We start from the raw sequence: 23,515 nt of genomic DNA, 5'->3' as shown, positions 1-23,515 counted from the left end.
AAGAAAAGAAAAGAAAAGAAAAGAAAAGAAAAGAAAAGAAAAGAAAAAAGAAAAAAGAAAAGAGGTGTTCCTGGATGCTTCTCTTAGAGCCCTACTAAAATTGACTATACGATATAAGGTCTTAGTAGAGAAATCAAAATCATGGGACTCACCTGGCTAGTTCTCTATGAGACAAGGCTGGTCAGATCAACAGTCCAACAGATCACTTTCTTCTATATATGATAGAAGTAAGCAGAAATGATTTTGCTGTTTATGTCATTCCTGAGTCTAGCTTAGAAAATTGTACATTTCCTGCTATGTATCTGGAAAAAGTTTTATATGCTGAACTTTTGCTAAAGTTACAAATTACTATCAAAACCAGTTGGCTGTCTGGTTAAAATTATTTTAGTTTTTTAATGAATAGCTTACCGGTCAAAGCATTATTTTGTAATTAGCTCTCATGTCTCAGCAGTATGTCCGATGGATGACTAGTATATCCTGTTAGGCTGGGCTTTCCTTGGCAGACTTGCTCAAATTCTAGCTGTACCCGTGCCATCATGTTCAATCCTGTCTTCTCTAGACCCTTCTGCTGGCATTGCCAATGACCTCCATCTGCAGGATAGAGTCCCTTGAGTTCCACAGTCATCCTGATCTGGTCAGAAGGTCAGCGCCAGTCTTCAGCCCACAATGGCAAGGTAGGGGTCCTGCTGACCTAAACCTCATCTCTGTTATTCCTTCCCTGCTTCCCTCACCCTTGGCCTAGACTGCAGACTGGATTTCTGCCTTAATTTCCCTCCAATCCTCCAGTTGCAGCTGGAACTGGAACTCTGTTCTATTCCCCGAGCTGCATGGATGAATCTTGTATCCCGGCCAGGAACTGAGCTGATGCTGAGCGGACACAGCAGCCACCTGGCAGCCTTTGGTACCAGCTGCTCCTTGATGGCACGTGCCTTATCCAGGTATTCACGTCTGGACTTAACCCAACTCCAGACCAGACTCAAGAATGCCACCCCATTTGCAAGAATCAGTCTCTAGAACTGGTTTCATTTCTCCAAACTCTTTTCTTACCTGGTCCAGGCTCTTCCTCACCACCAGGGCTACTGACACCTCTGTAGGCTCTTAAGTCAGATAAGTCAGGTTATTACATCTGTCAGCCATTCCTCCTTCTCCACACTACCTTAATTACTGCCAGCAGGGATTAGGATGGCACTAACTTGAGCTCTCTTTCCTTTCTGCAATGCTAACATAACAGTTTTCAAGAACGCACTCTGGTACCCTTCTCACCCTCCACGCCTACTTCTGTTTGTGAGCACAGTCACTCTGTGGGCCTACCAAGGGTCATTGTCACTCCTGATCATGTTCTTATGACCCTGTCCCATACCCCTCATGGCCTCTTGGAAATGCACTCCAGGGAAGATGGCAAGTAAAGTAGGTTGTAAGTTGTGGCATTTCAGTGATTTCTTGGATAAATTGAATCAACGAATATTCCAGGGATGATATTTTATAGCTGTCTCTATTTTCACGTAAAGGAAGGGTCTTTGGCTTGCTTACGTTGCAGGCTATTGAGTGGACCAAATGAGATTAAGTACATGAAACTACTTGTCAACTCTCAAGTGCCATGCAGATGCAGTTACTCAATATAGTTGAGCTATATCCATTCATTACTAATTTTAGTTTCCAATATGGTATTGGATTTATTTATTCTGCTTATGTAGTAGATACAAATTTTTCAGAAGGTAGATGTCCATAAAAAGAGATTGTTACTTTCTAAAACTCAATCTAATCTCTGCTTTGAACCTCATTCCCCCAGGTAACAGAGTACTTAATTTTTGTCAGACACCGCTAAATTGGTGTTTTCTGACATTTCAAGATTTCCCCAGGCTCCATTTATGTTCTGGGAAACATCACAGCTGGGCTATAGGGAAAGAAGTAGGAGACAGACTCCTGGTTTTCAGCTGACATCACCCTTGTTTCAGCACCCCCTGCTGATGCCCGAGTTCCCATCAGCCTCCAGCGCCCCTTGCGTTCTCTGCTTCCAGTCCACAGTCCTTCTCTCAGGCACTCGTTCCTCTTTTGGAGTCAGAGAAGCATTTGGATTCCCTCACTCAGCACTGCTAGAGATTGGAGAAACTGACCCGGTATGCTGAAAACCACCACATCGCTCTTTCCACCACCCTAGTGCTCCACGAGATGGAAGCAAACAGGCTAAATCTTTGCTTTTCTGACTTGCCTCCATCTCCACAGACAAAAGAAATTTTTAGCAAGAGCAACATGAACTTACAGAAAACTCACCCAGCATTCTTCCCAAATCTATTGTTTGGCTAAGCGAAACTTCAGCTCTCATATTCCAATGCTCAAGCTTTTGAGCCTAAAATTCCGTCCTCAACCAATAGCTTCTATTAAAACTTACAAAACTCTATCTGAAGAGTTTATGCTTTCTTATTCCTTTTCTCAAAGCAGTTTTCTCCAGATGCTGTCTGTAAGGAGGGAACAAGTCCTAAGGTAAAAAAAAAAAGTTCTATATCTGGACTGTATGGGGATGACATAGGGATATATATTTTCAAAACTCATTGAACTCTTTACTTAACATACGTGCATTTTCTTACATGTAAATTATACTCGATCAAGTTGATTAAAAATATTTAAATACATGTATGCACACATACATACACACTCACACATAGGACAATATTGAAACATTTCCCCCATTACACTGATCCGTTTTGCCTTCTTTCCTAATAAGCACATCCTAACTATATTGTGGAGATTAAAATATGCCTCTTTAAATTTGAAGATTTTTTTTCCTTATGACATTCCTTTAGTTCTTAATCTTTCTTACTTTAGCATGCATCAAACTTACTCTCCTTATTCCTTATTTTTCCTTTCTATAATTTTGATTTTATTGGCTTATGCCAGCTACTTTCTTTCTGCTCTGTATATGAATGAAATACATGTTGTTGTAGTTTGTTCCATAGACATTTATGCTAAGCTAGGTGAGTGAGGGCATACTCCAGGGACAACTCAGATATTCTTAATGATTAAGATCCTTAGACTGAAGAGGCACCTGGGTGGCTCAGCCAGTTAAGCTTCTGACTTTGGCTCAGGTCATGATCTCACAGCTTGTGAGTTCAAGCTCCCCATCAGGCTCTAGGCTGACAGCTCATAGCCTGGAGTCTGCTTCAGATCCTATCTCTGACTCCCTCTGCCCCTGTCCCACTCACACATTCTCTCTCTCTCTCTCTCTCAAATATAAATAAACTTAAAAAAAAAAAAAAAGATTCTTGGGCTGAAGATGCCTAACCCTGAACAGGCATCAGACATTTTCTATAGCATGACTGTTCTTTGCATTGATGCCTTTTTTCCCCCAATAAAAATTTATTAATAACCCACATTTTTGCAAGAGTCATTAATGATATGTTAATTTTTTTTATTCCCCAAATGACTTGACTGCTAAGAACATGAAACATTAAAACAGTCTGCCTATATTTCTGGTTTGTCGTAAAAGTGTTGAACACCTATGTGTGTTCATGATTGAAATGATGGATTCTTAGATTCTACTTTTTTTAAAACATTCCTAAGACATTTTTATTTGAGTATTTATAAAATCGCACAAATGGCACAGTCTCATAAACCATCTGTTTACCACCTATCGGGACTCAAGCCCAAGATAGGCCTCTTCTTTCCAGCACTTTTTTTCCAATAAATAATTTGTCGTGATGGTCCTGTTCTGTCTGAGGGGCACTTTGTTTAAGTCAATTCAATGCTCCTCCATTACTCTACATAACACAGTAAGAGGCATCAAGTTGGTTGAATATCTGTAAAGATCGAGACTACAAGATTTCTTGTGATCATTTGTATGCACTCAGTCATTTAGCAGGTTGATTTCAAAGACAATGGTAAAGAATCAATCCCAGACTCAATTCAAAACTATGGCTATGTGCTGCTTTGGGCTTCTTTTTTATGATACAAAAAAAGACTGCCTTTAGGAGTATACACACCTCCAAAGAATCGATGTCCTTGTGCAAATATGATGCTACTCTTTGCATTCCTGTATGGCTGGAGGCCTTTCTGCACCATGCATTAATGGACTTAGTTCTTTTGTTGACTGTTCCCATTGGTTTTTACAACCCAAACTTTGGGTGTCCTTTACGAAAGTACCTTTCCTTTTTTACACAGCATTTGCATCAAGACTGCTCTTTCCATTGCTCTGATCGTCCAGCCATCTCTTGTGCTGCTACAGTAATTACAATAAGCAGCTTTTCAGTTTTCTCCCATTCATCATCATGAATATTAAATTTCCTATAACTATTCCTTTTCCAGAAAATATGCTGCTTTTTTTGTCAGACACTCAAAAGAGTTATTACCGTTACGAGGTCATTATTGATTTCTAAAGTGATCAGAAGGAATTTCCCCCCAGTTTTATTGAAAAATAATTGACCTATACCACAGCATACATTTAAGGCATACAGCGTGATGGTTTGATTTACATATATTGTGAAATGATTCCTATAACAGGATCAGCTAATATCCAACATCTCCTATAGATACAATATAAAGAAAAGAAAGTAGAAGAGAAAAAAATTCTCCACCTACTCTATTTTTTAATTCTACAATTTTAAGTTGGGTAAAATTGTACCAATATGTCATCACAAAAAAGTGTTTTTCCCTTTCACATATAATTTTGTGAGTTCTCAATGCATAGATATTATGTAGATTATAGCATAGATATTTATTTAAATAAATTAACCATTGAAAAGTCATTATATATCTTTGTCTTTGTTTCTAGTTCTTTTGCAATAACACTGATGCCAGTGAATGTCGGTCATTCTCTAGGGAGTTTGAGAGGATCCAGGGATCTGTAGGTAATTGATAACATCAGAAAATGTGAGTGCATAAATTGTACACCAAATTTGACTTTAAAAATGGTGACAACGTGTAAAACTGATATCATTATCACTAAAGTCATTTCTTTACTTTTTAAGTTTTTAAGTTTATTTATTTACTTTGAGAGAGAGTATGAGCACATGAATGGGGGAGGGGCAGAGAGAGAGGGAGCAAGAGAATCCCAAGCAGACTCCACGCTATCAGAGCAGAGCCCAACTCAGGGCTCGACTCACAAACCATGAGATCATGCCCTGAGCCAAAATTAAGAGTCAGATGCTTAACCAACTGAGCCACCCAGGCGCCCCACCAACGTCTTTTATTAAATAGCCAATTGAGCATGACATCTGGCTTTTATTCTCCAAGAGAAATTTTTGCCAATAAGCAACTCTTCTCTTGATTACCTTCGGCAATCACAAGCCCCTGGTGATTACAGAGGAGTGTCTGAATTTGATGAATTACATTTGGATTTCCGGCATTATATGTCATTGGCACATGCAATATTAGTGGCTTTCTTTTGCCACTTTCAAGTCTAAATTACTTTTATAAAGAATCAAATGATTTCTATTGAACTTGATCTATCGCCTGGAAAAAGTTACTCTCAAAATACAATTTGCTGTTTTATATCATTATGGATAATGATGTATATAATTGCTACTACCATATTATATTGAGGTCCTAGGTCAATCAGAATTAACTAATTCAACAGCATCCCATAATCAGTATTTCATTTCCTTATTATATATAATTTTGTGAAAATGAGGGAAAGCACAAAACCCAGCTGGCATTGAGACATAGGGGTTGGTGGGTGGTAGTATGAGGGCCAACAGAGTCACAGCCAAATTCCATTTCTCCACATAGAGTAAAACTTTATCTCTATGATAACCACGTTATGATTTTGAAAACTCTTGAATTATTTTCTATGTAGCTTTAAAATATTCTCAAGCCAAGGTTAAACAGTAATAGGCTTAATTGGTAGGTTCACCTTATAATTAATCTAAATATCCCACATTCCAGAGAACCAAATTTTATGATTGGTTTTCACTTCATATTAGTAAAGATACAGATTGGAGCAAAAAGAGTCATCATATCATAGAACATAATTCTCCCTCTTCTATAATGTTTTAGATGCCCATCTCCTTAGAAAAACTTAAGTTAATTATATTTCTTGGCAGGATGGACCCTAAAGATTGCTTCTGGTCTTAAATTCTCAAGATTATTGATGAAGAATTAAAAAAAAATTAACGTTTATTTCTTTTTGAGAGACAAAAAGAGAGCATGAGTGGGGGGAGGAGTAGAGACAAAGGGAGACACAGAATCCAAAGCAGGCCCCAGGCTCTGAGCTGTCAGCACAGAGCCGGATGTGCGGCTTGAACTCACAGACTACGAGATCATGACCTGAGCTGAAGTCAGGTGCTTAACCAACTAATCCACCCAGGAGCCCCTGAAATTTTTTTTTAATTCCAATTCATTTCAATAAATTTCAAATCATACATTATAAACAAAAGAGTGCTTTGCTATATTCAAATATATACAGAATATTTGATGTGGTTTCCATTATGGAATCCATTATCCTGGTTGAATATTAAAATATATCTCCTCTACATGGGATTTCTATTCATTCTAACATCCTTCATTCTTTGGAGATTGATAGAAATCTGCTGAGGTTTTTTTTCAGGTAGATACTTTTAAGGTAAAAAAGGAAAAAGACTTCAAATATAGCTTTGGTTTGAAATAAAAACCTTACGGTTTTCATAGTCAAACAAACTTCAAAAATGGAAGTCCTGGAAGAAAGAAGATTTGAAATTTGGCCAGTTGGTTTAACTGTGAGATCACAACATTACTTTTAAGGCTCACTGAAACACTGGGTCATTCTGTGGTACTCCCAAAGAAAGGAAAAGAGAAATTGATTGGTTTATGCATGGCCAATGCACTCCCAAATAGTTCATTGCAAAGTAATGCATATTGAAAAAGACAGTTTAAAGTTCCCACACACTAATGGGTCTGATGGGCTCTGAATTAGCTGGCACCTTTTTCGAAAAAGATCTGGGCGTCATTATGAACAGCTCAATTAAGATGTCTGCTCAATGGGCTACATTGGGCCAAAAAAAGCAAATAGACTGCTGGATGAATTAATAAAGGGAGAGATAATGTGAAAATATTATAATGGCCTTGCATAAACCTTGATGAGTGGGGGTAGTTTCAGTGCCTCCTGCCTAAATTTAGATGAGTAAATCAGCTTCTCCCATCATGGATCACTTGACTCATTTCCAGAGGAACTCTCTGGGTACAGTTTTCCTGACTCTGGGAGTCAGTAGGCAGGTGCCTGTAACATCAGAAACATCATTCTTACCACATCTGTTTGGCTGCTGATGCCTTTGGATGGGGTCTCCTCACCTTTTTTCTTCTGACTCAGCATAGGCAAACTTCCTGCCTGTTTACAGGGTGCCATGAAAGTTGGGAAGAGGAAATGTGATGGTACACAGAAGTCTAACATCCCAGAAGCAACATATTAATAAACACTTCACGGATTTATAACCTTGTCTTAGAAATGGGTTCAAAAAGTTTTTGGATGCTCGAGAGGTTTCCCCAAATTTGATAAAACATCCCACTGCAAGCTATTATAATCCCATTTCACCTAAGCCATACCTCTCTTTTCCAATGGTCCATGCCTAAGAATAGGGAAGACAAATAGATCTGCATAATTAGGATCCTCAAGTCATTTCCTCTGTGAGAAAATTCACCATTCTTTGAAACAGCTACAAGAATTTAAAAGAAGACAAAATCAATCTCATGTCCATTCAGGTTTCTTACTCCAATCCTCTCCAATGGTCATACACATTTATGATGACTATATTATTTGTGTGTGTGTGTGTGTGTGTGTGTGTGTTGTGTGCATGAGTATGTGTGTATTCTTAGTTTTATTAATGACTCTTCTCAGCAGCTCAGTTAAGAAATGAATTTCTATAGGAAATGTTGAAAACAGATACACGGCAGTTGCCCCCCCAGTTATCAAATGAGCTGGAAACAAATTCTCCCATCAGGTTATGTACAGAGCTTGAAACATTTTTAATCAAAACCATTTAGCCCCTGAAATAAAAAATATATATATAGCAAACTAACATCTCTTATGATCCTAAAACAATCCTGAAAATCTTAAAGCCTGAAAACAACAAAGTCCTAGAAAAGTTAGATAATCTGTGTCATTTGAACTTCTTTTTGGCCTCCAAGGAGAGATCAGTACCAGTCTCTAAACTTTCACACTAATGCTCAATCCACTAGACCAGTACTGTTACAGGTACTGTTTGTTACAGGTACAGAAATTGAGAATAAAAGCATAAAAACTTTTATAACAATTTGGCATCACCATGACAACCAAGAACATGATTTTGTATTTTAGCAAAATGTCAGTCTGTGATAGTTTGAGAATTAAAAACAAACAGATAAATAAACTGTCCTCCACCATGGATACTTTAAAGGCTGGAGTACTCGACTATGTTAAATCATAGCCACTGAAGGAGTAATTTAGCATTTCAGTCAGGATCTCTGCACTTTCAGGTTTAGCCTCTGAAGCTCCACGTAAGAGAGAAAATAAGCAAATCGACATGAAATCAAAACACATCCACATGGGAATGCTGAGACTCACCTTCCACACTTTGACATATTAATATGTTTCAACTTCCTATTTCCCTCTAGTGGCTCTTGGTTCAGAAAATTGAGGAGGGCCTGAGAGACTGAACACAAGCAAAAAGCAAGATCAACTAAGTGCCGTCGCCTTCCTTTTAAGTTGGTGAATAAAAACCTTGAATTCTTTTTGCTATTCTTGTTTGATTTGAGGTTAGTTTCTGATTTTTTTTACTTGTAAATTACCTGCCTTATTTGAGTATCAACAGTGGTGTCGGTTAAAAGACTGTAGTGTAATATATTTGCATATTGATTTCTTAAGATTTACAATCATAACCATCAGGTTCACAAACAGGGGTAAAAGGGTAGAGTATCCTAGAGATCTAAGAAAGAAAATAATAAATTTTTGTTGATAGTTTATAATTCTCTCTTTGAAGGAGGGACATGCTGCTGGTTATTCCTATCAGATACCAAAGAGTTAATAGCCACTTTTTGGAGAAATGTTGACCAACGTGAATGCCGAGTTGGGTCTAAGTGTGATCCTTCAGAGCATATTGATAAAGGAAATGCAGAACAGCATTGATTTCACTGCTGCCAAAGTGCCCAGGCTTCGATCTACGACCATATTGACCCCATTCCCAGAACAAAATGTAACAAAATTTACACAATAGCAGCATCAAATAGCCTCAGTTATGCTGTCTAGGATGATCACGGAGAAGTCGATTTTCAAGTTGTATCAATATTTTTGTTGAAAATGCTGTGGTTCCTGTTGAAATTGGGAGAATAGTACAGATGCATTTGATAAACAGCTTTTATTTTCTCTTGGGTAACAATGCCACACATATCCTCCCAGTACAGTTAGAGTAAAAAGATTTTAAGAGTTCCCATTGTGGGGGGGGGGGGGGGGGGCGGAGATAATGATGTTGAAACCCATTATAATTCTTAAATTAATACTATATATTTCACATGTTGATATTTAGTGACCTGGAAAGATGTTTATTAAATGTTAATAAGAGACAGGTTGTATAATGTGATTCTATTTTGCTACCATATATGTATTGGGGAAAACAATCCAAAAGGTATATACTTCAGAAATTTAATCATGGTGTTATCTGAGTGATAGTATTATTATTGTTTCTTTTTCTTTATGCTTGTCTGTGTTTTCTCATATAGGTTTCCCCCCAGTATCTGAAAGTAGAGCGTTCCTATGAAACCTTTGGTAAGCCAAAATGTCATAAAGCAAAGAAGCAATTGCCTTTATACGGAAAAGTTTTTGAGCATCCTCATACCCCAAAAATAACCTCTCTTAGACTTTGCTGATACCTTAGGACACATCTTGCTAGCAGATCCACATAATAAATTGAGAAAAAGCACAGATGCTCACAGACACAGCTCAGAGCTCTTGATTCTGAGATGCTGAGATACCGAGTGTAGTTCCCAAGGAAGGAGCTCGGCAGGTCTGCTTTCTGCTGCCTGGGGAGGGCACTGCCTCGATGACAGCTCACTGGAAAACAAACACTGAATGCTTTTTAATTTTTTTTTTGTTTTTGTGTCTTTTTTGTAAAAAAAAAAAAAAGCGAAAATCCTCTTTGGGTTTCTCATGATTAGCGAAAACAGGTACTAAAGAAGTTTTTTCAAAAAGTAAAGTTGTGTAAAGGGAAGTTTTGAAAAGCGAGTGATACCTGTATTTTTATCATAGGCATGAACTTCCCATTTTCCTTTTGAAAAAAAGAAAGAAAAGGAAATACTTTCATCCACTTTGGGGATGGAAGAATGATCTACATAATCTGCTCTTACCATTTCTCCAAGTAGGAGCTCATCCCAAATACTCAAAATTGTGTTAAGGTGTTATAATGACGGTCCCCCCCCCACCCCCGCCAAAATGGGAAACTTGCTTCCTTTCTTTTCCCAGGTCACCGAAACTTTGCAAATATCAGCAGAAGCAAGTATAGGATTCAGTAATTAAATTACTGGAAGAATATAAAATAAACAAAAATATATGTGTAAGAGTGTATAGAATTAGTCTCAAAGTAAGTAGAAATCTCTATTCTTGAATGCATATAAAAATGGAAAATCTGGAGAGCTGGAGGAGTGTTTTCAGTCAACTAAGTAGCAGAGTTACAAGTTTTAGAAACTGAAAGACCTGGGTGTGATTTATGTCACCATCACTTATGAACAGGTTTCTTAACATCTCAGTCTGTTGTCTCTTCTGTAAAATGAGGATGATAGTAATAACCACCTCATAGAGATTTTAAATAACTATATCAGAATCTGTGCTGGAAGTTTAGCACATTGCCTTACGCATGTTGAGCCTTCAGTAAATCATCTCCATAAAAAAATTATTATTATTGGAGGAAAGTTTACATCTTATCCCCTCCAGATTCTCCCATGACCAACACTATGCTCATCCCTCTGTCCCTTCCTTGGCCTTCCTCCCATGTCGGACCATATAACAAGTTCTATCTCTGCACCATAGCATTTGTACAGAGAGGGAAAGCCATTTCTCCCCCTCTACCAACATTTCCTTTGGGGAAAATTGAAGGCAATAAATTCCACATCCATTATAAGCAAATGTCACTGGGCCCAGTATACTCAGAGGAAAGAAGGAGAGTACAATATCAGAATTTTTGAAACATTAAATCTAATAGCCGTGTTGATTGGGAATAGTGGAGTGATTTGTATGATCTGCTCTAAACATTCCTGAAAAGTAAAATCTCCTCCAAAAATCAGAGGAAGTAATAAAAAGACCACTGGACAAAGCAAGCAAGAGCACTGTGAATTTTACTTAAACTGGTTTGGTCATGCATAGCTCTTAGATGCTTTTAGTAGGCAATAGGAGCCCTCAAAGAAATCTGAGGTGGGTGAGGATTCCATTGCTGCACCAGCACACACAGCTTTACTGAGGAAACCCACCCCAAGCCCAATTCTGCTGCACATACAGACATATGTCAAATAAGCATTGATTAGCAAGTAAGCCTCAGTGTACCTCAGGCAATCTGTTCTGTGACGTCGGTATGCCTTCAGGCAATCGTGAGGTGTGACCGTGTTCTTGAAGCAGGTGCCCATTACTCTTATGGTTGGTATCAGCTGAGCACCAGTCCTAAACCAGCACCTCAGGGCCACTTGGGGAAACATATCTTGTACCTGAAGGTCTTAGCTACAGTCATTGTTGGTTTTTTTTTCTTTTTTAAAACTTTTTAATGTTTATTTATATTTGAGAGAGAGAGCGAGCAATGGGGTGGCAGAGAGAGAGGGAGACACAGAATCTGAAGCAGGCTCCAGGCTCCGAGCTGTCAGCACAGAGCCCGATGTGGGGCTCGAACCCATACACTGTGAGATCATGACCTGAGCTGAAGTCAGGCGCTTAACCAACTTAGCCACCCAGGCGCCCCTTTTGTTGGATTCTTAATCCATGTTCGTGCAAGAGGAACAGAGCAGGGGAAGGATATCTTGTAAATATTTTAGCCATTTTGCATGTTTTTCCTACTTCACGGTGAGAACCCATTTCTGACGTTAAACATAGTAAATAACAAGCCATTAATTTCATTTAGAGCAACTCATTCTTGACATTCACTATGTTAATTAATATCACCCCAAGTGTCAGTTGGAATATGGGTCATTTTCTACACACTTTAAGGTAGCCGTCTCCCGAGTGTGGCCCACCTGATAAAATGTTAGCCACCGTCTTTGGACAATGGATTATTGACCAAAGCAACTCCCCATTCCTGGAATTAAACATTAAACTGGTTGGTACATAGATAATACTCTACTCTTTCTATACTGAAGTATTAGCATATTGCGTTAAAGGCATGGTAACAAAATCAAACCTAATGCATTTGAATTAATTAGAAATGAGTAGCTCTTGAGCACCTATATGTATGAAGTTTGCTAGACACTGGGGGAGAATAAAAAGGATAAGCAAGGCACTTTGGTGTCTAGCCCTTTATAACACCATCTTCAACAACTTTGACTCATTAATCTAGAGATAAATATTATTGAATTGCTCGTCAGTTGTCTCCAGTCTCCTCTTAAATAGTCTTTTGTCTGGATTCATTTTCTAGGATCTGATTTGTCATTTGGCCAGAATTCTCACTTTCCCAAGATACCAATAGATAAAGCCTATTTGTAAATTTATTGTTTGGTTGATAACACTTTACCTGTTCCCTAGAAAAAGAGATCAGCTGTCTCTCATCTCAATCCAAGGAGCCTATAGGAACTGAGACCTGTCCTTACAAAAAAAAAAAAAAAAAAAAAAAATACTGCTGGTATGTTCTGCCCCAGCCAAGATCAATTTTCTGGTTGCAAGGGGCTAAAAAAAAGCCTCAGTGTGCTAGCAGAACAATGACTTGCGTTGTATCTTTTTCTCGGTGTGAAGACTTACCAGTTTTGTGCGCGTCTACTGCTCTCCTTGTTCTTATTACTTGTGGACATTTAAAAGTTATAAAGCAAGAGTAAACACAATGTAACCTCTTCATTTCACACATCGTTAGCATGTGTGTTAGGCTATCAGACTCTTAGCTACAACTATCTACTATTCGGTGACCACCTACCTTTTTAAAATTTTTATCTCAGAGAAGAAAGAGGAGTGGAAAGAGGCAGAGGAAGAGAGAGAGAGAGAGAGCATGGACCCAGACACGGGGCTCTATCCCACAACCCTGGGATCATGATCTGAGCTGAAATCAAGAGTTGACACTCAACCAACTGAGCCACCCAGGTGCCCCACTTATTATGATCTAGACATTTGCTAAGTACTGTACAGGCGTGTCATTTGACCTCCACACCCTTTGTGGAGGCTTTTATTATCCCTATTTTATAGATAAGATACTGAGATATAGGAAGACGATACCAGTTGCCAAAGTTACACAGCTAGTGGGCAATGGAAGTGGACTTTAACTCAGGTCTCTGTCTCCAGCCAGCACCCTAACTACCTTATGCTACCTGTAACCAGGCCTTTCCCCATACTGCACTAGGCCATACACAGTCCCCTTAACTATTTACAACTTAGGGCAACCTCAAGCCAGAAACCTCAGCTCCAGGTTTATGACTTAGTAACCCATGAGTGAGTAAGGTGATACTTCCTGAAAACATTGCTTTTAAAACAGGATTCTTTTCCTGCTTTTGTTTTCATGACCATGTCAATAATCTTCCCCGTGAAAACTCCAGTTTCTTTGAGTCATTAAATAAACAAAAACTTAACATTGCCAACCCCAACAGGCAATACCTCTTGCAGAGGAGGCATCTCTGTGGCCCCCTTCACAGCAGTCTCTGCAGAGGGTCCCGACACCCCTTGCAGAGATGCCAAAGCCCAAGCACTGTTACTTGTCCTTAATTGCTTCAATAGGAGAGGCAACCACGATGACAAAGAAAGGGTATATTTGCAGAGAAATAGAGCAATGGAGAAAGTTTCCAAAGTTTGGGGGGTTTTGTTTTGTTGCTTGAGAACTCTAAATATTTAAAGTATATCAAGACTTTTTGGATTAAGTGCAGAGCACACATCTTGCAACTCAGGGCCAACTCCAGGCAAAAACAGAAACTAGGCAAATGTCTCCTGGGACTCTCAAAATCTTTCTCTTGACTTCCATTCTACCCAGTTCTCCCTTTTCTAAAGCTCAAGTAATCCTCCCTATTTTTAAATTTAAAAAATATATTTAATTTGTTAAGTTTTGAACTTTAATTCCAGTGTAATTAACATATAGTGCTATGTTAGTGTCAGATATACAATATAGTGACTCAACAATTCTGTACGTTACTCAGCTCTCATCATGGTAAGTGTACTCTTAATCCCCTTTACCTATCTCACCCTATTTCAAGTAATCCCTCCCTATTAAACCTTACTCTTAAAAAGAAAGATATCAAATAGGTAATTAATAAATACTACTGTCCAGCATTAGCAAAAATATAGGGACCTAGAAATTCTCATAAAAAGTTTGGTAAAATTTTATATTGTTACATCCTTTGTGGTTATCACTTATCAACTGCCTTTAAAATGTATATACCTGTAAATTGAAGTATTCTAGGACTCTATCTTTAAAGAGTGTTAACGCAACATTCAAAACTATCGGAATATATCACAGAATTTTTTTTAAAAAAGCAAGCTAAATGAACAAGAAGATGAAATTGGTTAAATCAAATTATAGCTCAACCTTACATACTAAGTAACCATCACAATTATATTGGAGAAACACTTAATTTCCAATAAAACCTGATAAAAACAGATTATAAGTGACCTAGAAAAGTAAAATATTACCTGCATAAAATAAAGATTAAAGAGTGTACTCTCTTTAGAATTTAAACATTAACCATGTTTAGGTGATAGGAACGCAGATGACTTATTTTGTTCTTTGTTCATCTTTAGTCTGGAGTTTTTAAAGTGAAATGCACTTCCATTATGGTAAAAAAAAAAAAAAAAGGAGGGAGGGTTGTATTTTGTTTTATTTTAAGAAGAAAAATCTGATATCCTGAGTGTTAATTTAAAAAAATTTAATAAAATTTGTTCTTTTTTTTCTAAAAAAATAAAAAAAAATTAAATCCCTCCCTCCTTTTTTTTTTTTTTTAATCTGGGAAAGGAAAGCTTCAGCATTTGGGACTGTATGCAAAAGGATTTTCCTTAATAAGACATCCTTTCAAGGACGTATACTAGCAGCTGCTCAGAGGCTCAATGGAGCCTCACAGGAGGCTAAGACTTGCTTCAAGGGCCTCCTTGCATTTGGAAGTCCCTGTGAAGCCATTTATATCTGCAACTCCAAACCCAGGATGCTGTGGGTTTCCCAATTTGTACTCAGTGATATGTGGAATAGGTTTTTCTTCCCTGCAGATGATATACTGGCGACATGAGAAGATGAAATGATAGAGGATCTTTTGAAGGAAAAGAGCAAGTCCCCTCAAAGCGTGCCGCAATTCCTTAGATAGGCGCTGGCGGCCCTGTCACACCAAATTCCCCGCCCGAACCGTGTGTGGCCCTGCACTCATGCCTTTGCTCAGGCTGGAATGTCTTTCCCACCTTCTTACCCTAGGGTAATTCTACTCCATCCAAGACCTAATCCAAACTTCTCCTCTCTTCTGGATACTCTGTACTTCACAGCCCTCTCTTGTGTCCTTCACTATCTCCAGAGAGCAGAACCAGAATTATTTCTCTCTTCCATGAGCAGCTACATTACTTTTTATCATATTGCTAATATGGAATGAATCAGAAAGCATTGTGATATTGACTTGACATTTTATTTCTCTTGGCCCCATTTTTTTTTTCTTCTAATCTACTCCAACCATCAGGAGTCTTTAGCAGGACAGGAGAAGGGAGAAAAGAGCAATGAAGCTAATATGTATTCAGTCCCTACTGATCGTCAGGTGCCGTCTATAATAGGGGCTTTCCCGTACACTGCCTTATGCTATTATCGAGTCATCTAAAATGCGGGAGGTACTATCTTTACTGTCTAATGGAGCAGGTAGGCTCTCAGAAAGGTTATGGACTTTGATCAAAGTGGCACAGCTGCTGATATGGACTGAATTGTCTCCCCCCAACCGCCAAATCTGTATGTCAAAGCCCTACCCCCTGGTGTGGTGGTACTTGAGGATGGGGCCTTTGGGAGGTGATTAGGTTTAAGTGAGGTCATGAGGGTGGGGTCCTCACGATGGGATTAGTGCCCTTTTTAGAAGAGACACCAGAGAGCTTGCTCTGGCTCCTTTAAGTGAGATCACCGAAAGAAGGCAGCCGTCTGCGAGGCAGGAAGAGAGCTGTCACCAGGACCAACCACATCAGCACTTCAGTCTCTGATCCCAGACCTCCAGCCTCCAGAACTGTGAAAATGTAAATTTCTGTTGTTTAAGGCACCCAGTCTCTAGCTTTTGTTATGGCAACCCAAGCAGACACATATGCTGTTGAATATCAGAGCCAGCATTTAAATCCTGACTTATTTTTTCCTGTAATTCTACAGTGCCTCTCAATGGGAACTGTTTGTGGCACGCTTTTATAACTCCAATACTGAGCAGACTGACTGGAATGTAGTAGACAGAAATCCAATGGACGGATGTTGGATGTTGAATGAATGACTGAATAATTGAACGGTTATACGTAGAAAGAGAAGCATTGACTGCTGAAATTTCACAATCTAGACATATACCCATTCACAGAGTTTTAGTTTGAGGCACAGTATTTCTGATTACCACAGAGCAAATCTGTACCACTATCTTGGTGGCAAAGAATTTACTGGGGTGTTCTGGATTGCATACAGGATACTGTGGGCATTTGTTGAACTATTTTGCTAAAGAAGATGAGAGGTGACTTGGGAATCAGTCAGAAATGCTGGGAAGCTACATTTATCTTTTGAGGTTCCTGGGTGTTTTTTTAAGTTTATTTATTTATTTTGGGGGGGGAGGGGCCAAGAGAGACAGAGACAGAGAATCCCAAGCAGGCTCCACGGTGCCAGCATAGCCAACATGGAGCTCGAACTCATGACTTGAACCGATACCATGAGTCAGACACTTAACTGACTGAGTCACACAGGTGCCCCGAGGTTCCTGGTTTTTTTTTTTTTTTCTTAATTTTTTAAATGTTTATTTATTTTTGAGAGAGACACAGAGTAAGCAGGGGAGGAGCAAAGAAAGAGGAAAACACAGAAATGGAAGCAGGCACCAGGCTCTAGGCTGTCAGCACAGAGCCCGACGTGGGGCTTGAACCCACGAACTGGGAGATCATGACCTGAGCCGAAGTCGGAGGCTTAACTGACTGAGCCACCCAGGCACCCCTACCATTTTTTATTTGTATATGAAATGAAAACTGGGAATATTAGAAAGTTTGTTATCATTCATTGCATTAGTGATATATTTACACACATACTGGCCTATCCCCTATCTCACAAGCAGGGAGAGGTAGTGCTAACCCTCACCTGTAAGTTGTGGGGGGTGAGCAGCAGAGAATGGATCGTTAAAGTCCTTTCCTACTTTGACATTCAGCAACTCTACTCCTATGGTTGTAACAGTCACGGTGAGAGGAGAAGGCTCTCTTCTCCCTACCATTTGTAGCATAATGAAATTCTACCCCATATTCAAAACTCAATTCAAATATTTCCTTTTTCCTCAACACTATCCCACACTCCCTGACTCATGTCCCTCAACTCTATTCCCCCAGGGAAGGGTCAGAATTAATCTCCCCTTCCGTGAGCGTCCACAACACTTTGTTCATATCGCTGATAAAGAGTGGATCGGAGTGCATTATGAGAAGTGGCACCAGTCTATTTCTCCTTGCCCTACCCTTTCATCGGTTCCCTCCATGCTGGGAAGTCCTAGGGAAACTACCAGGAGGATACTCATCGTGAGTTTAATCACCCCAAGGCAGCAAATGAATGGTTCTCAGTCTGCTTTCTTAAACTGGAAAAGCACACAGTAGAATTTATCTCATGTTGTAAAAATAAAAATTGCCACAGTTTATGGTTTGTAAAGAATATTATTTTGAACTTTACACCATTCTTGATTGTAAAACGCATAACTTTCTCTTCCCTGTTTAGAGTGATAAATCACACTGATTTCTTTTGTAATCACATCAAATCTTTATTTTAATAGTGATTTTGACTCTGACACATTTGTTATCATGCTAGTCGTGCAACCATTAAGGAAACACAGTATCATAATCTTCTTCATGCCATTTGTTCAATGGTTATAATATTTAAAATACGGCCCTTGAAGAACAATCCAGAAAAAAATTTCTAAGGGTCACATGAGCTTTCCTGTCAGCTTCATAACCTGCAAACTGAGAGTTAGCAATCCTCAATTCACACTTGGTGACCAGTGTTGTTAACGAACCATTGGGTGAATGTGAAAGTGGCAAGAAAAAAACCCCAGATCTCATACATCTTTTGTTCTCTCCTTTAAAAGTTCACTACCTTTGATGACTATTCATATACTTCTATCTTGCACAAGAGTAATCCTTATGCTTCCCTAAAATACAAATTGCTTACATACCTCAATCTTGTTGAGTTCCATAAATGCGTCAATGTGTGTGTGTGTGTGTACTGAAATCCTACCATATTAGCCTATATTTTTAAAAAGATATGAATGTTAAAAAAAGATATAAAAAGTAAGGTAGATATGAATCTCATAAAGAGCCATTAAGAGGCATAGCTAAAACATTAAGGTAAATATATATTATGAGACATGGTAATAAGGTGGTCAGACACTCTTGAAATTAAGTTGAAATGTAATATACGGAGATGAAAGGAAATTAAATATGAAGCCCTGAGATACTTATTAAGCCGTCAGTGGGAATCTGGTTGATGATGTCACAGCCAGGAGAGAAAAGACGACGCATGCAAAGTTGGACGAGATCCAGTTTGCGCTGTAGATTTATGCAGTTAATTTTGTCCCCTGACTGCATTCAGATGAGCATTTCTCCTCGACATACACCAAGAAAATTGCTGCATTATAGCTGTGTTAATGGTAATCAGCATGCTAATGAGCACCAGAAGGTCGTTACAGCAAAGAGAGGTTCAAAGATGTATAACCTAGAGGAAACAAGAACGTAATTCTTCAGGGAATGCAAGTGTCTTGTTTGTAGGTCATAGATTATTTGTTTTGGTCACTGCATTGCACAGGGAGTTTAATTTAAGCAGGAAAAAAAAAATGAAGCTTTTTGAATTGTGAGAGCAGCCCAGCTTAATTAAGAAAAGTAACACCGGATAGCTTTGAATTTGTGGTAAAAATAGAATCTTTGGTAGACCTAAGACAGTACTAAATAGTGCTGTCCAACGTGGAATTCTATCTGTGGTTATGCAAAATGTGAGATTTTATTTGTATTTATTTGTAAGCTAGAAGTTGCTTCACGGCTCTCTGGCAAGGACAGGGTCAAAATACCAGGGGTGACAAAGGTAACATTCAGAAATTAAGTCACGGTATTGTGCAAACAGTGTCAGGGTCTAAACCTTCTGAGAGAATTTAGAGATATTTCATTGTTTACTTCAGTTGCACATTTTGGCTTCAAAAGGTTAAGTATTTATTGATACTGACAAGGGAGAGTATTTAATCAGGAAATACTGCTGCTATAGCTTATTAAAAAGTTCAGGGACATAAATGATGTGCAGATTTTTAGGCTAAGCTAAATAGTTCCTCCCAGGATCTTCCTCCCATCAAAGATTTAGGGAATCACAGTAGGCACCAATTCCTACATAGTATCAGTAAAACAGAATCATAATATCACTTGCTTAAATCATTATAGAGGTTCTGTGTTTTCGTTTAATGTGTACTTTTGAATAGACTGTTTTGCTAATATGCTCTTTGGGTAGGCTTATAACCAAAGAATAATATCTTAGAAATGAACAATGGCAATAATTTGCATTTCCCCTGTTTGCTAGCACATGGAATTTGTCACAAGATTCAAATGAACGTTTTTGCCATCCCAAAAAGGACAAATAAAATAGCTTCTGATGATAGATAGATAGATAGATAGATGCACACACATGCATAGGACTGATTATAATATAATGTAATCTACTATACTATAATATAATAATATACCATCATACTGCACTATACTAAACCACACTAAGGGCATTTTAAAATTTCCAACCTAACGACTCTCCAAATTAGAAGTTCCTACTTTTTATGGTTACCAGTTTCCTCAAATAAATACCTTCTTTTGTGATATCAGGTAACTACCTTTCTTCTGAATTCTCAAGGTTAAACCTCAGGGGACCCAGTCCTCAAACTTTTTCCCTGCAAAGAGAAGCATATTTTGGATTAAAACCAATGTTTTAATTGTTTGAGTCTACCTTGTCACTTCAAAAAAAAAAAAAAAAAAACCTGATACATATCCTCTCATAAAGGTACTATCCCATCTATACAGAATAATTAAACTGGGGAAGAATAGGCTTACATGCCAATTGGGAAAGAAAAAGAAGAAGAAAATAAGAAAAGATGAATAACAATTGGGGAGAGAAGGGGGTGGAAGGAAGGAGAAGACAGAGAAGGAAGGGAGGAAGAGAAGGAGTGAGAGATTATGGCAGTATAGAAATACAGGATGAATAGGTAAGATACTTAATAATTTATCAGAATGGTGTTGGGAAAATGTAACTAAAAGACAAAAATTTTTTTCCAACACAGAAAACCTTTCCACAAAGGTAGGAAAGAAAAAAAAAAAAAACACTTTTATTACTGAATAAGCATTAAGCCACAATGTGATGAGCATCACAGGCAATCCGCTGAAAGACTGCAGAAACAGAAAACAAACTGACCCCCTTATGTGGCCAAGCAGACACAACCCATTACATACATGTTCTCAAAATAAATAGTAACTAGTCCCTCAAGTCAGAGGACTTGACAGTGGCCGTTTGTCACAAGTAGTTCATCCTAACTTCACCTGGTAGCTGAGGTGACCATCCGTGTTGGCTAAGTGGCTTTATGTAGAGAAAAAAGAAGCTTCTCGTATCTCTGACAGGAAGTAGTTTTGGAACTTGGAACAAGGCGACTGTGGACATTACGCACAGACGCTGGGGGTTAGGGGTGCTGTCTTCCTTGATGCTTACATTTTAAATAGAGGACTCCTTAGTCCTTAAGAAAGACATTCCCTGTTCAGAAAGCTGACAAAAGTCCTATCCAGGTTTCAAAAAGGATTCTCATATATTTCAAACAGATGAGAAAGTATGTCCAATTACAAGTTTTCTAAGGAAAATGCTCTGAGAAAAAAGGGGAGGAGGGAAATCTCCTCCCTTATTTTCAACAGGAAAAATTAATCTTTTATCTTTAATAATAAAATGATAAAATAATAAATAATAAAATAATTTAAAAAATAATAAAATAAATCTCTTATCTTTCATTTGTATTATTTCTCCTTACCATGGGCACCACTCATTTTAACCACAAATCAACCCACTGGCTTCACTCTGAGGTTTGGGTGACTTGTCCTGATAGGACTGTGGGCAGGAGTCTGAACTGAAGCTGCTCACGTCCCCCAGGTCTGAGCTGTCATCGTCCGGGAGTTCGGTTGTGGGAGTCCCCTAAGCCGCTCGCTCGGTGCTTCTCCCACTTCCACGCGCATACGGCTTGGCCCTGGAATCTCCGACTCGGGTCAGGGTTCCGCCCTTCCCGTGTGGCTCCAGGTGGGGCTGCAGCCACTGGCCCAAGGCCCATACCCTGAACGGCAGGCAACTCCATCCAGCTGTCCTCATAGGCATAAAACCCACCAATTACCAGATACGCGCCCTGGAGTAAATCGTTCAGCATCTTTAATTTCAGACAGAAAAGACCCACACTGAACAAATTCTTTACTGAGAAAGTTAAGAAATGGTTTCCTGGAGCAGGAGAGACTTGGGGGCTTTAAACAGTCATGACACACACACCTACTTTCACCCTGCAAGACAGATCCGTCCTCTCCTTGAGTATTTTCAGCTTCTGTTTCTCAGAGTAGCACATTCCACTGTTAGGAAGCCCACAATTTTATGTATGATGATGCAGCCTGCTCCCTTACAGTTTGACCCATTGTGTTGGCCACGTCCCCTGGAGCTACCTACAGTAAGATAAGATAGAAAGAGCTTAGCTCTCCATAACACTTTAGAATTATAAAGCAAATTTAAGTTGATTTGCTGATTTTATCAACACACACGTAGCAGGCAGTTTTATTATTGTTGTCACTTTTCTTCTTTTTGCTACTGCCTTATATTCTACAGTGGAACCCCCTGGGGTTTCCAGATCTTTCACCACCTTGATTTCCTTCACTTATACTCACTGTAGTTTTTAGTCCCTATTTTAATTAGATACAAATTAATGGCAACTAAAGAATTAGGCCTTATCTCAGTAAATCCTTCCTAGCAAAGACTTTCTTAACACAAATGTTTCCTTTAGTTAATGCGCTCCATTAGTAATAAATATTTCTTCTTACACATAGGAATAAACAAAATATTCTTATAGAAAAGAGCAGGCATCCTACGGGTTTGTTAAATGTTTTTCTCCTCCTTTTCCCAAGCAGATTTGTTGTACACATGTTTGTATTTCGGATGCCATACTATATTAGAGGAACCAAGACGTTAGGGAAGAAGAAAAACCAGGTTTATGAAAAGCCTAACTGTCCCAGAGATCTGCTCCGTGCCGTAGACCATGTGGCAGGGTTGCAGGGTTTATTGACACTTCATCTCGGTTCAGACTCTCAGATACTCTTCTCTACCGAATGCAGCCTCCACAAATAAAAGGGAAGGGCAATGTGGCTTCATGACATTAGAGGAGGGTGGAGGCTGGCTAGTCCTTGGCTGGCACCTACACATCTCTGCTATGTCTTGAATCCACCTGTTGGCTGGGACTCCTGCAGCTCATGAACCTGTGATTTATTCCTTTGGCTCCTGGAAACTCTGAGTCTCCACCATGTCTACTATCCAGTGTCTTGTCTCACGCAGAGACCTCTGTAGTGCTGTCCCCAAGACGGGCTACGTGTCGACTCAACTTCTACAATGCACAGAGCTGCAGAAAAGCAACTGAGAAAGCCGAAAAAGAGCTAGCTAGATCTTCGTTCTGTCTGACCACACCCTCTCCCTCCACAGGGCTCTCTGCCGACTCCTTCCAGAATCCCAAACGGGCAGTGCAACACGGGCATCACTTGCTCACTGCTTCTCGTCAGCTATTTAATGCCAGTGTGACCTCCTCACACACCACAACACTACTGTTGCTTCCCCAAACCAACCCAAGAAGGGAAATCAGGGCATAATCTCCTGGGGCCAAAAACGACAAGACAATTTTCCCCTACTTCCTTTTCCAGTCTGAATCTCATTTACGTGAAACTATGATCAGACTCGCTAAACCTATCTAATGACACACTTACAGAGCAGAGGAAGAAATTCAGCTAATTTGTTCAGATGACTTGGCACACGAGGCTGATCCTTGCTGCATAATCCTATTTTTTTAATGCAACAAGATGAATATTATGTTTTTTCTCTTTGTATTCTGGGAGAACACTGTTAGTTGTCTCTTTAGTGCCTCCTTCTTTCTTCCCTGCCACAAGAACCTTGGTTTTCTATTAGGCAGTCATATGTGTCAGGGGAAGTTGAACTCCTCCCTAATC

General features: G+C 39.0%; 1 long non-coding RNA gene across 1 annotated transcript in view; it reads left to right on the top strand.

The window, feature by feature from the left end:
- Positions 1 to 23,515, top strand: part of LOC121037820 (uncharacterized) — a 40,374-nt gene that overhangs the window by 5,336 nt on the left and 11,523 nt on the right. Inside the window, exons 2-3 of the long non-coding RNA XR_005794007.1 lie at positions 8,557 to 8,697; positions 9,658 to 9,703. This is a non-coding gene — a long non-coding RNA (uncharacterized LOC121037820). The remainder of the gene's footprint in view (positions 1 to 8,556; positions 8,698 to 9,657; positions 9,704 to 23,515) is intronic.

This window comes from Herpailurus yagouaroundi, unplaced genomic scaffold (genome assembly GCF_014898765.1).
Source record: "Herpailurus yagouaroundi ecotype Mexico unplaced genomic scaffold, PumYag 164, whole genome shotgun sequence".
Lineage (NCBI taxonomy): Eukaryota > Metazoa > Chordata > Mammalia > Carnivora > Felidae > Herpailurus > Herpailurus yagouaroundi.
Note: the sequence above shows the minus strand (reverse complement) of the source record. Positions and strands in the feature narration are given on the sequence as shown.